The following is a 6,466-nucleotide window of genomic DNA, read 5'->3' on the forward strand; positions in this document are numbered from 1 at the left end:
CCCCCCCCCCCCCCTCCTATTTAAATATATGGACCCCCACCAGACCCCATTATATCCTATGGGAGACCCAGGGTTATATGGGACCCCCCCTCTTGATGTTCCTAAGGGGGGATTCGGTCATCGTGGTCCTAAGGAACCCCCTCATCGCGGGCAAATAAAGGGGAGACCCCCCCCCTCCATTGAAATACATGGACTCTCCCATCCAACCCCATTATATCCTATGGGAGAGCCATGGTTATATGGGACCCCCCCCCCAAGTCTCATTGGGAGCCCATAGGCCCATAGGATTCTCTTTGAGACCCCCCCCCATTAAACATGTGGACCCCCCCATTTAAATACATGGACCCCCCCCCATTTAAATACATGGACCCCCCCCATTTAAATATATGGGACCCCCCCATTTAAATACATGGACCCCCCCCCATTTAAATACATGGACCCCCCCCCATTTAAATACATGGAGACCCCCCCCCATTTAAATACATGGACCCCCCCCATTTAAATATATGGGACCCCCCCCATTTAAATACATGGACACCCCCCCCCCCCATTTAAATACATGGAGACCCCCACCAGACCCCATTATATCCTATGGGAGACCCAGGTTATATGGGACCCCCCCCAGTCTCATACTGGGAGTCAATAGGACCCCCCCCCCCTTTTATCCTATGGGAGACCCAGGGTTATATGGGACCCCCCCTCTTTGAGACCCCCCCCCCCATTTAAATATATGGACCCCCACCAGACCCCATTATATCCTATAGGAGATATAGGGTTATATGGGACCCCCCCCCCAGTCTCATATTGGGACCCCATAGGAGCCCCTCTTTGAGACCCCCCCCCCATTTAAATACATGGAGACCCCCACCAGACCCCATTATATCCTATGGGAGAGATAGGGTTATATGGGACCCCCCCCCAGTCCCATAGGAGCTCATACATGGGACCCCCCCCCCATTTAAATACATGGAGACCCCCCCCCCCCATTTAAATATATGGACCCCCACCAGACCCCATTATATCCTATGGGAGACCCAGGGTTCTATGGGACCCCCCCCCTCTTGATGTTCCTAAGGGGGGATTCGGTCATCGTGGTCCTAAGGAACCCCCTCATCGCGGGCAAATAAAGGGGAGACCCCCCCCCCTCCATTGAAGTAAATGGACTCTCCCATCCAACCCCATTATATCCTATGGGAGAGCCAGGATTTAAAGGGACCCCACCCCCATCAGACCCCATTATATCCTATGGGAGATATAGGGTTATATGGGACCCCCCCTCAGTCTCATATTGGGAGCCCTGTACAATGGGACCCCCCCCCATTTAAATACATGGACCCCCCCCCATTTAAATATATGGACCCCCCCCCCCATTTAAATACATGGACCCCCCCACCAGACCCCATTATATCCTATGGGAGATATAGGGTTATATGGGACCCCCCCCCCCCCAGTCCCATAGGAGCTCATACTGGGACCCCCCCCCCCCCATTTAAATATATGGACCCCCCCCCCATTTAAATACATGGACCCCCCCCATTTAAATATATGGAGACCCCCATCCAACCCCATTATATCCTATGGGAGATATAGGGTTATATGGGACCCCCCCCCCAAGTCTCATTGGGAGCCCATAGGATTGTCTTTGAGACCCCCCCACCCATTTAAATATATGGGACCCCCCCCATTTAAATATATGGACCCCCCCCCACTTAAATACATGGAGACCCCCCACCAGACCCCATTATATCCTATGGGAGAGCCATGGTTATATGGGACCCCCCCCCCAAGTCTCATTGGGAGCCCATAGGCCCATAGGATTCTCTTTGAGACCCCCCCCCATTAAACATGTGGACCCCCCCCCATTTAAATACATGGACCCCCCCCATTTAAATACATGGACCCCCCCCATTTAAATATATGGAGACCCCCACCAGACCCCATTATATCCTATGGGAGATATAGGGTTTAAAGGGACCCCCCCCCCAGTCTCATATTGGGACCCCATAGTAGCCCCTCTTTGAGACCCCCACCCCATTTAAATACATGGAGACCCCCACCAGACCCCATTATATCCTATGGGAGAGATAGGGTTATATGGGACCCCCCCCCAGTCCCATAGGAGCTCATACATGGGACCCCCCCCCCCATTTAAATACATGGAGACCCCCCCCCCATTTAAATATATGGACCCCCACCAGACCCCATTATATCCTATGGGAGATATAGGGTTATATGGGACCCCCCCCCCCAGTCTCATATTGGGACACCATAGGAGCCCCTCTTTGAGACCCCCCCCCATTTAAATACATAGATCCCCCCCCATCCAACCCCCCTTTTATCCTATGGGAGACCCAGGGTTATAAGGGACCCCCCCCCCCCCAGTCCCATTGGAGCTCATACTGGGAATCCCCCCCCCATTTAAATACATGGAGACCCCCCCCCCCCATTTAAATATATGGACCCCCACCAGACCCCATTATATCCTATGGGAGACCCAGGGTTATAAGGGACCCCCCCCCCCCCAGTCCCATAGGAGCTCATACATGGGACCCCCCCCCCATTTAAATACATGGAGACCCCCCCCCCCCATTTAAATATATGGACCCCCACCAGACCCCATTATATCCTATGGGAGACCCAGGGTTATATGGGACCCCCCCCCTCTTGATGTTCCTAAGGGGGGATTCGGTCATCGTGGTCCTAAGGAACCCCCTCATCGCGGGCAAATAAAGGGGAGACCCCCCCCCTCCATTGAAGTAAATGGACTCTCCCATCCAACCCCATGTTATCCTATGGGAGAGCCAGGGTTTAAAGGGACCCCCCCCCCCCCCAAGTCTCATATTGGGAGCCCTGTACAATGGGACCCCCCCCCATTTAAATATATGGACCCCCCCCCACTTAAATACATGGAGACCCCCATCCAACCCCATTATATTCTATGGGAGATATAGGGTTTAAAGGAACACCCCCCCCCCCCCAGTCCCATAGGAGCTCATACATGGGAACCCCCCCCCATTTAAATACATGGGACCCCCCCATTTAAATATATGGACCCCCCTCCCCATTTAAATATATGGACCCCCACCAGACCCCATTATATCCTATGGGAGACCCAGGGTTATAAGGGACCCCCCCCCCAGTCTCATATTGGGACCCCATAGGAGCCCCTCTTTGAGACCCCCCCCCATTTAAATACATGGAGACCCCCCATCCAACCCCATTATATCCTATGGGAGATATAGGGTTATATGGGACCCCCCCCCCAAGTCTCATTGGGAGCCCATAGGATTCTCTTTGAGACCCCCCCCCCATTTAAATATATGGAGACCCCCCCCACCAGACCCCATTATATCCTATGGGAGACCCAGAGTTATAAGGGACCCCCCCTCTTTGGGACCCCCCCCCCCCCACCAGACCCCATTATATCCTATGGGAGACCTAGGGTTATATGGGACCCCCCCCCAGTCTCATATTGGGACCCCATAGGAGCCCCTCTTTGAGACCCCCCCCCCATTTAAATACATGGAGACCCCCCATTTAAATATATGGACCCCCCCCCATTTAAATATATGGACCCCCACCAGACCCCATTATATCCTATGGGAGATATAGGGTTATATGGGACCCCCCCCCCAGTCTCATATTGGGACCCCATAGGAGCCCCTCTTTGAGACCCCCCCCCCATTTAAATACATGGAGACCCCCCCCCCCCATTTAAATATATGGACCCCCACCAGACCCCATGATATCCTATGGGAGACCCAGGGTTCTATGGGACCCCCCCCCTCTTGATGTTCCTAAGGGGGGATTCGGTCATCGTGGTCCTAAGGAACCCCCTCATCGCCGGCAAATAAAGGGGAGACCCCCCCCCTCCATTGAAATACATGGACTCTCCCATCCAACCCCATTATATCCTATGGGAGAGAGGACCCCCCACCAGACCCCATTATATCCTATGGGAGATATAGGGATATATGGGACCCCCCCCCCCCCCAAGTCTCATATTGGGACCCCATAGGAGCCCCTCTGAGACCCCCCCCCATTTAAATACATGGAGCCCCCCCCCCATTTAAATACATGGACCCCCCCCCATTTAAATATATGGACCCCCACCCCCCATTTAAATACATGGAGACCCCCACCAGACCCCATTATATCCTATGGGAGACCCAGGGTTTAAAGGGACCCCCCCCCCCAAGTCCCATATTGGGAGCCCTGTACAATGTGACCCCCCCCCATTTAAATATATGGACCCCCCCATTTAAATACATGGACCCCCCCCACCAGACCCCATTATATCCTATGGGAGATATAGGGTTATATGGGACCCCCCCCAGTCTCATATTGGGAGCCCTGTACAATGGGACCCCCCCCCCATTTAAATACATGGAGACCCCCCCATTTAAATACATGGACCCCCCCCCCATTTAAATATATGGAGACCCCCACCAGACCCCATTATATCCTATGGGAGACCCAGGGTTATAAGGGACCCCCCCTCTTTGGGACCCCCCCCCATTTAAATATATGGACCCCCACCAGACCCCATTATATCCTATGGGAGACCCAAGTTATATGGGACCCCCCCCCCCAGTCTCATATTGGGACCCCATAGGAGCCCCTCTTTGAGACCCCCCCCCATTTAAATACATGGAGACCCCCCCCCCATTTAAATATATGGACCCCCATCAGACCCCATTATATCCTATGGGAGACCCAGGGTTATATGGGACCCCCCCCCCTTGATGTTCCTAAGGGGGGATTCGGTCATCGTGGTCCTAAGGAACCCCCTCATCGCCGGCAAATAAAGGGGAGACCCCCCCCCCCATTGAAGTAAATGGACTCTCCCATCCAACCCCATTATATCCTATGGGAGAGAGGACCCCCCACCAGACCCCATTATATCCTATGGGAGAGATAGGGTTTAAAGGGACCCCCCCCCCCCAGTCCCATAGGAGCTCATACTGGGAACCCCCCCCCATTTAAATACATGGACCCCCCCCCCCATTTAAATACATGGACCCCCCCCCATTTAAATACATGGACCCCCCCCATTTAAACATATGGACCCCCACCAGACCCCATTATATCCTATGGGAGATATAGGGTTATATGGGACCCCCCCCAGTCTCATACTGGGAGTCAATAGGACCCCCCCCCCCTTTTATCCTATGGGAGACCCAGGGTTATAAGGGACTCATTGGGAGCCCATAGGATTCTCTTTGAGACCCCCCCCCATTAAACATATGGACCCCCCCCCCCATTTAAATACATGGGACCCCCCCCCATTTAAATAAATGGAGACCCCCCCATTTAAATATATGGACCCCCACCAGACCCCATTATATCCTATGGGAGACCCAGGGTTATAAGGGACCCACCCCCAGTCTCATAGTGGGAGTCAATAGAAGCCCCTCTGAGACCCCCCCCCCATTTAGATATATGGACCCCCACCAGACCCCATTATATCCTATGGGAGACCCAGAGTTATAAGGGACCCCCCCTCTTTGGGACCCCCCCCCCCACCAGACCCCATTATATCCTATGGGAGAGATAGGGTTATATGGGACCCCCCCCCCCAGTCTCATATTGGGACCCCATAGGAGCCCCTCTTTGAGACCCCCCCCATTAAACATGTGGACCCCCCCCCCCCATTTAAATACATGGACCCCCACCAGACCCCATTATATCCTATGGGAGACCCAGGTTATATGGGACCCCCCCCCCCCAGTCTCATATTGGGACCCCATAGGAGCCCCTCTTTGAGACCCCCCCCCATTTAAATATATGGAGACCCCCCCCACCAGACCCCATTATATCCTATGGGAGACCCAGGGTTATATGGGACCCCCCCCCTCTTGATGTTCCTGAGGGGGGATTCGGTCATCGTGGTCCTAAGGAACCCCCTCATCGCGGGCAAATAAAGGGGAGACCCCCCCCCTCCATTGAAGTACATGGACTCTCCCATCCAACCCCATTATATCCTATGGGAGAGCCAGGGTTTAAAGGGACCCACCCCCCACCAGACCCCATTATATCCTATGGGAGAGATAGGGTTATATGGGACCCCCCCCAGTCTCATACTGGGAGTCAATAGGACCCCCCTCCCCATTTTATCCTATGGGAGACCCAGGGTTATATGGGACCCCCCCTCTTTGGGACCCCCCCCCATTTAAATATATGGACCCCCACCAGACCCCATTATATCCTATGGGAGACCCAGGGTTATATGGGACCCCCCCTCTTTGGGACCCCCCCCCATTTAAATATATGGACCCCCACCAGACCCCATTATATCCTATGGGAGACCCAGGTTATATGGGACCCCCCCCCAGTCTCATATTGGGACCCCATAGGAGCCCCTCTTTGAGACCCCCCCCCATTAAACATGTGGAGACCCCCCCCCATTTAAATATATGGACCCCCACCAGACCCCATTATATCCTATGGGAGACCCAGGGTTATA

At 53.9% G+C, this 6,466-nt stretch overlaps 1 long non-coding RNA gene across 1 annotated transcript; it reads left to right on the forward strand.

Moving 5' to 3' along the window:
• The first annotated feature begins 545 nt into the window (after nucleotides 1-545).
• LOC146751040 (uncharacterized) lies at nucleotides 546-4,863 on the forward strand. The gene is made up of 2 exons (XR_014941957.1): nucleotides 546-604; nucleotides 4,721-4,863. It is a non-coding gene; the product is annotated as an uncharacterized LOC146751040 (long non-coding RNA).
• The last annotated feature ends 1,603 nt before the right edge of the window (nucleotides 4,864-6,466 follow it).

This window comes from Coturnix japonica, unplaced genomic scaffold (assembly GCF_054131305.1).
Source record: "Coturnix japonica strain WE unplaced genomic scaffold, WE-NBRP24 Scf166, whole genome shotgun sequence".
Classification (NCBI taxonomy): Eukaryota; Metazoa; Chordata; class Aves; order Galliformes; family Phasianidae; genus Coturnix; species Coturnix japonica.